The sequence below is a fragment of the Nuphar pumila genome, unplaced genomic scaffold (assembly GCF_984573655.1).
Source record: "Nuphar pumila unplaced genomic scaffold, dmNupPumi1.hap1.1 HAP1_SCAFFOLD_520, whole genome shotgun sequence".
Lineage (NCBI taxonomy): Eukaryota > Viridiplantae > Streptophyta > Magnoliopsida > Nymphaeales > Nymphaeaceae > Nuphar > Nuphar pumila.
This window is the reverse complement of record NW_028323382.1, coordinates 15,566-23,523: the sequence shown is the minus strand read 5'-3', so window position 1 is coordinate 23,523 and position 7,958 is coordinate 15,566. Positions and strand designations below refer to the sequence as shown.

Here is a 7,958-nt window from a genome sequence, read left to right as displayed (position 1 = left end):
CAATCAACCAAGTACACTTCAATCAAACTGCTAGCTTTAGTGATGCACATCCATACATGGCAAAGCAAACACAACCTCAACAATGCTGCAGTTTCCTCCCAAGGCAAAAGAATGAAGAAATCTGTGAATGCGTGCGAAATCATCACACATTTCCACATCTACACAAGTGGACATGTGGATCTTGTTATCCTGGGGATGGAACGCTCTGAGCCGATGAACCATGGCAGGCTGGCACGACATGGAAGACAACGGTCGGGACAGGAAGATGGTACAGACATGCCCAAATTGCGGTGTGGATGAGCGAGCAGGAGCAACTGAATCTGCCAGCGGACGTCAAGACTGCAAGCGTGGTCTGTTGCCTGGCGTACGATTGTGCGCGCCTCGTCGACGTCTTCTGAACGGCTCTCAGGTAGCAAAATGGGCGTCCTTTGTCATATTCGTCTCAGAACGCGGTCGATGAATGCTGCAGAAGCGTTTTCTGTTGGTTGGTGCTTCTTGTTCTACAGAATGCCGATGACATGAACGGCATCCGGCGTCCGCCGTTGATGACCTTCGAGTTGACTCGAAGAACCATGCTCGATCACGTGCAGCATAGTAGTTGCTCGGGGTTCCCAGATAGTCGGTGCAAGCCTGCATCGCCCTCATGCTCCTGGTGAATACTAATATTTTCTTCTTTTGACTCAAGGAACATATCAAGAAGCGTCTTTGCCCGATTTGGTGTTTTGTTCAGGCTGTTCAACCTGTTCGTTCGGGATTCCCTGCTTTGAAACCCTCAGACCTGGTGCACCTCTACTTAGCTGTCGGCTGTGATGCAGCGTTTTTCTTCCAACATGCAGCGTGCCTCCTCGAGCAGGCCCGCTCAGGCCTTCGCTCAACCATGTTCCAGTGTCCGCCATGTGCTCGGTGCGATCTGACACTGCTGTGCACCATTTGGATAACGAGTTCCACGTATCGCTCGCTGAAATTTACAAAATTGAATGTTTGATGATAGTGGCTCCGCATTGATCTCCTCTGCCGGGATATGTGACTGGTAAATGCGTTCGTCGACGCCTCGACATATCGCATGTGCATTGCCTATGCGCACCGCGCACATCTTCTCGCTGACAACAGCTGCATGGAAGATAGAATGAGGTGGAATATCATGATTGTCTTCTGCGTGCTCTTGTGGGCGTTTGCGCAATTTTGTCTCGTTGGTCGAGGGTAAAAACCCTGCAAAACCTGCTGGAACCTTCACAACCTTCACGTCGACGCTTTCAGCGATGTTGTTGCATGCGATGAGTGTCAAGCACTTTCTATTCAGCAGCTCTGTTGATCCGGCAGATTGTTTGTCGCTGGTTCGCTGCAAGCTAAATCCATACCACACGTGCCACGGGTCTGACGCCCTTGGATGTGCCCAAAACTTGGAGGGAAATGGTGTTTGGGTTACCTACAGATGATGTTTTATCGATTCATGGGATATTTATTGTTGTTTCATTTCGTGGGTACCGTCCTGGAAAGCGTCTCGTTACCTCGACGTTTGGACCCTGAGGGTTTGGTTAGAGTCACCTGACCCGCAGGCATTTGTCGACCACGCCTACATGCTTTGAATGCCTCGAGCTGCGAATCGAACGAGCCGAGTGGGAGTTCTCTCAGGCTGTGTCGCACTCCTGGCACATGGGCCAGTCCAAAGTCAACAGGGTCCATAGGGTTTTGATGTTGCAGGCAAGGTGCGTGCTGGAGAAGTGCGTTCACCACTTGAGGTGCTGCGTCAGGAGAATGAGCTCCTGCGCAGCACAATTGAAAGTGCTGAGAAGGACACAGAGATGCTGGTCCAGCAGTTGGAAGCAGGTGAGTTGCTATTTGTCCAGCACCTGAGTCGTGTGCCACGTATATATTGTCGTTGATGTCCCTCATGATTCTTTGCCGTTACCAAGGCAGTGTCTATACTATGCAGACTCAACTACAGGCACGTATAGTAGCTTGCTGAGTACACAAAGTTGCAGGTCGGTAACGCGTACCAAGGTGGTCGTGTCGTTGTCCCCACCGAGGCAACGGTTGCAGGCTGTATATTACATGGACTCATGCGATATGGGGCATGGTACTCGTATGTACTCATTCTTTTCAAATTGATTCAAAAATGAATGGCCGCAAGTCGTTCACTTGTGGCAAGGACTATTGGATGCAAGCCAAACACGCCAGTAAGATCGGGCACGCGCACCGACAGCCTGCCTATTGAAATTAGTGAAGCTCCTCGGACTTACGCCACGTATCCGTCAACTCGTCTGCCACACGGGTCCCTGAAAGTATGCAACGATGCAGCTGGAGTCGATGTGGAGTTGCCATCAGTCACCCTGCCCGAGGGCGAAGCTCTGACCCCGAACGATTATTGGACGCCTGAGAAGGCTCCAGTTCCCGGAGGCCTAGATGAGTCGAAGCTCCCAGCCATGAAGCCAATCCCTCAGCACGACGGCACTGAGTGCTTGAAGTGGGACCAGACACTGTGGAGTCATGAAGCACACTTCAAGGTATGCCAGGGTCTGAATCTTTGGGAGGAGCAAGCCTGGCTGGAAACACCAATCTGTTCGACTCGCTGTAAATACAACGAATAAGTTAAGTAAGTAAATACTTCCAAAGTTAGGACTGTTGCTGGCACAGAAACATGTCAAAGCTGCATTGGGATGGTGGAATGCAGCGTCATGGTTGTGACAGCATACTTGCAGACCGCTGTGTAATGCAGTATAATGAATTGACGTGGTGCATTAGTTGAAACGCTTCATTTTTACCGCCGCAATTGCAGTGGACAAGCGAATTGGTTTGCTGCAGTATCGCTGGCAGCAGTTTAAATCGGTGCGCGCCCACATCGACAACGCGGAAGGCGGCATGGACAAGTTCACAAAGTCCTATGAGCGATATGGCCTCAACCGTGGCGAGCACGAGGGCAAGACTGGAATCTGGTACCGTGAATGGGCCCCAGGCGCTCAGGCAGTTGCACTCGTAGGTGAGTTCAACATGTGGGACCCCAAGCCTGAGCACTGGGCCCTCAAGAACGAGTTGGGCCTCTTCCAGCTCTTTTTGCCTGACACACCTGATGGCAGCCAGGCCATTCCTCACAAGTACGCTCTCAGGACGCCCACCAAGCATGGGACTGCTTGCCAATTGGCCGTGTGTGTGTCTCAGGACTGCAGATCCTTGTACACCTTGTTCATGAACGCATCTAACTGTTTTTGGCCTCCCAGGATTTGGTATGCAGACTGGGCGGGATCCTTCAGATTCACCTTCAGAGCTACGTTCTGTGCTCTTGCTTCAGAGCTGCTCAGGATGAAGTCTGCCACATGCACTCTAGTGTCATGTACTCAGCGGCAGTCATAAAGTGATTTAAAAGCCGGTGTTGCAAACTTGCGCCGTTGAGTGCAGTCTGACAAGGATCGCGTATCCTGAGGAGAGTTGGCATATTTTGTGCACGCACCCTTGGAAAGGGATGGCAGAACACACCCTCAGAAGGGATGACAGATTGCGCAAGTCATAGCAGCACACCTCGAGTATGTGTGTCAGTCACAAGGCACTACAGCGATATCGAACATGAATATGTTCTTTGAGAAGACCACAAAGACCTCTGCATGCCCACAGCTGGCAATGCCTCTGTGCCTTGGGCTTTGTCGCATCGACGTGTATGATGCTCATGCAGCAGCACGCTATTGCCATGAATCGTCAACAGATGCTATGAAATGTCAACACACGAGACAAACGAGGCATGCGTGTGCAGAACCAAGCTGAAGGCACGCGTGCAAATTGCGGATGGCTCCTGGGTGGAGCGCATCCCCGCGTGGATCAAGTGGGCCACGCAGGAATGGAATGAGATTCAGTTCAACGGCGTGTACTACCAGCCAAACGAGAAGGGCGAGCCAGGAGTGTATGAGGTTGACAAGAGCTACGTCTTTGCATACCCCCGCCCCGTCAAGCCCCGCAGCCTCAGGATTTACGAGACGCATGTGGGCATGTCCTCCAAGGAGCCCAAGGTGAACTCGTACCTTGAGTTCCGCGACGAAGTGCTGCCCCGCATTCGGCGCGCCGGCTACAATACCATCCAGATCATGGCCATCCAGGTGCGCTTTGCTGCAGATTCCTCCGATTCTCCTGATCCTACGTTCCCCTCTTGCCTGTGCACATGACAGCACATGTGCACGGACCATTGGCGGCCACATTTTGGCTGCCGTGGCCGTGCAGCGAGACCCCGTTAGCACGTAACTCTGCTTGTCGGATGCGTGGCAGCAGAACCACATTCACTATGAAGCCGCCACATTATGGATTATGTGCGCGCTGCCTCCCCTTTCAGACCACTCAATGTTCGCGACGTGCATATGTCTGGGCATCAAATTTCTAAAAGCACACTTGTAAGCCAGGGTCCGGGCGCAGGAGTGTCCCGTTGGAGAGTACAGTTTGAAGGCGATTGCGCTCAATATGCGCATGGAATGAGTGACCTGCCGTGTGACGTGCAGGAGCATGCCTACTACGGATCCTTCGGGTACCACGTGACGAATTTCTTCGCCCCGTCGTCGCGATGCGGCACTCCTGACGAGCTCAAGGCCATGATCGATGAGTGCCACAAGTACGGCATCTACGTGCTCATGGACATTGTGCACTCGCACGCCTCCAAGAATGTGCAGGACGGTATCAGTGAGTGGGATGGCACCGACCACCACCACTTCCACGCCGGCAGCTCTGGAGGCCGTGGCTACCACTGGTATGATTCCCCTCCGGTCTTCCACCCCCTCGCTGCCTTCATCTCTTGCAGCATGCTGCTCATTACGTCGACCTTGCAAAAGCAAGCCGCCGATCAGCGAATGCGGTGATCCTGGTGAGAGATCGCGGCGTCTCGGTCATCTCATTATCGCTAATACTTATTCGCAGCACAGTGGTCTGCAAGAACGCGAGATTGTTCTTTGAGCCAGCCCTCTTGAACAGAGTCAGGGCTATTGTACCTTGCAAACTTGGCTGAACACATGGGGAGTTGGTACAGGATGTGGGACTCACGCTGCTTCAACTACGGCAACTGGGAGACGCTGCGCTTCCTCATGTCAACACGCGCTACTGGCTGGATGAGTTCAAGTTCGATGGCTTCCGCTTCGACGGCGTCACCTCCATGATGTACCACCACCACGGCCTGTCGATGGCCTTCACGGGCAACTACGATGAGTACTTCGGCATGTCCACCGACGCCGATGCCGTCGTGTACTTGATGCTTATGAACAGCATGGTGCACGACCTCTTCCCCCACGCAATCACCATCGGCGAGGACGTCTCTGGAATGCCGACATTCTGTCGCCCGGTGGAGGAGGGAGGCGTCGGCTTTGACTACCGCCTGCAGATGGCCATCGCCGACAAGTGGATCGAGGTCATGAAGAACGCGAGCGATTACGACTGGAACATGGGCAACATCACGCACACGCTCACGAACCGCAGGTACGCAGAAGCATGCGTCGGGTACGCTGAGTCACACGACCAGGCGCTTGTCGGCGACAAAACCATCGCGTTCTGGCTCATGGACGCCGACATGTACACATGCATGAACGCGCCAGGCCACGGACCCACCTCGGGGGTCGTCGAGCGCGGTATCGCTCTGCACAAAATGATCCGCCTGATCACTATGGCGCTCGGCGGTGAGTCGTACCTCACTTTCATGGCAATGAGTACGGCCATCCTGAGTGGATCGACTTCCCCGCGGCGACTCGTACGACCCCTCCACAGGCAGCATGGTCCCCGGAAACGGCAGCTCCTTCGACAAGTGCCGCCGCCGGTGGGACCTGTACGATGCCGAGTACCTCTCGTACCGGTTCATGGGCGATTTCGACCGCGCAATGATGCACCTGGACAAGGCCTTTGGCTTTGCCGGCGCGCCTCATACCTGGATCAGCAAGCAGGATGAGGGCGACAAGGTCATCGTGTGCGAGCGTGGTGACCTTGTCATGGTCTTCAACTTCCACCCCGAAAAATCCTTCACCGACTACAAGGTTGGCTGCTACAACCCCGGCCCGTACAAGGTAACGCCTTCACCTCGTGCTGCCTCTGTTGCCGATGCCACCGTTGTCGAGGGATTTCTTGCTGCTTATGCGCCCAGGAGTCGTACTAGCGGGACAGTACAGGATGTATCCTCATATATGAGAATGTGGTAGAGCATCCTCAAGCACCAAATTGCGTGAAACTCAGGTTTGACTTGCATGGTGAATGCCGCTTAGGTGTGGGAGAGCATCCGCGTAGTGCTGGCTGCTATTCCCACTGTCAGCTTGCTTGCAACTTGCCGCTGGTGCACCACATAAATTCAGGGTTCACATGCCCTGAAATGGCATGTGCTCGAACGAGTTGTTTGTACGTGGTGTTCTGGAAAAGCGACAACGACTGGTTTCAAGCGGTTCAATGGTGTGCAGGTGGCGCTTTCCTCTGACGAGTCCGTGTTTGGTGGCTACCAGAACGTCACCAAAAACAACGACACTGAGTTCTTTGCGACAGAAGGCAACCACGATGGCCGACCGTACTCGTTCCAGGTCTACGCGCCCAGCCGAACTGTCGTTGTGTACGCGCCCAGTGAGTTCTGCGATTGCACAGCAGACACCAAGCCGTACGGCATCCCAGGGCTTGCTGTCAAGGGCCTGGGACCCTACTTCGAGTTATAGATGTGAGGATGCTAGATGCCGTGCATGCTGACGATGCAGAGATCATTTATGCGTGGCATGTACATGTGCCATGCCTCGCTTTGTCTATCTTGATAGCTGGGGTGTCACATAGGATCGGCACTTCGTCGCCTTCGTCACGTTCTCAAGAGTGGAGCACGTCTGTACTTGGTGTCCAGTTTTGTTTATTTCGTTCGTTTGCTTTTGTTGCATTCGTACAATATTTTCATCCTTCATCCTGTGAATAGTTGCGAGCATCAACGAAGAGAACCATGTAAATTGCGTTGAGGTCAATGAGTGGATTCGATATGGCTGTTGCTGTGATATCCATCCGACGGTGCCATCCATTTGCCAGTCCATAGACATGTGCACATTCCTTGCTATCCCACAGTGCATCTGATACTTGACTGCAGCAAAGTTGCGTACAGGGCTACTGTGATATGCTGACCCTCGCAATGATTGCCAATGATGAGGAAGTCATGCTGAGGGCTGGCGCTCGCCACAGTTAATGTCTTGCACACGCCGAATTGGACCAGATTTGTATCTGGGAATCCGATTTCAAGGTGGACTTTTCAGCCAATTGGCCTCCTCAGTGACGTGGTCAGCGACCACGCAACAAAAACGACATTTGCCAAAGCGGAGCACTCCCATGGCTGCATTGAGGCGATCAATGGCCCCTGATTGGTGCATTGTGAGGCTGGAACCGCCCATTCATCCAAGAAATGGCATGATGCCATTAACGGTGAGCGTGGCCCTTACATTTGGTGCACAATCTGCCATGTGCAATCAAGTTGGTAAGCCAAATGCAGGGGCTGGGAAACATCCGTGTTACATCCACGCAAATTGCACCTGCAAGTTCAATCAAGGAAACTGATACGTGCGGGGAGTGAAAGGGGCTACTCTCAAGCATGCTGCTGTCCTGTATCTATCAGGCGGCCACATGTTTGTGTGGTGAGTGCAGCATTCCAGGGGCTGTAATATGCGACATTGCTCTGGTAATTTGCAACACAGGCAAATTTATCGGCACTCATCCTCACAGCAGGTGGTCTGCTTCATCACACTTGGAACCCTGTGCCACTAGATATCTAGCTGCAAACACAGCATGCATAAGCCATCACGTCAAGGCACCTTCCCGAGACGGCGGAGCGCAGTATGCGTTATGAAAATTCTTCCCATGCATCCAGCCATTGTAGCCGTCGAAAACTGGAGAAGAGCATGGTGCGCGTACAACTTCTTCGGCTTAGCTGGTGGCACCCTCACCAGCTGCCTCGAGCGCTGCAATCCTCGCTTTGAGGTCCTCAATCTCCGATTTTG

The 7,958-nt window shown here is 53.2% G+C and overlaps 1 pseudogene; it reads left to right on the top strand.

Moving 5' to 3' along the window:
* The first annotated feature begins 220 nt into the window (after positions 1-220).
* LOC149810113 (1,4-alpha-glucan-branching enzyme 2-2, chloroplastic/amyloplastic-like) lies at positions 221-6,647 on the top strand (annotated as a pseudogene).
* Positions 6,648-7,958: the final 1,311 nt, after the last annotated feature.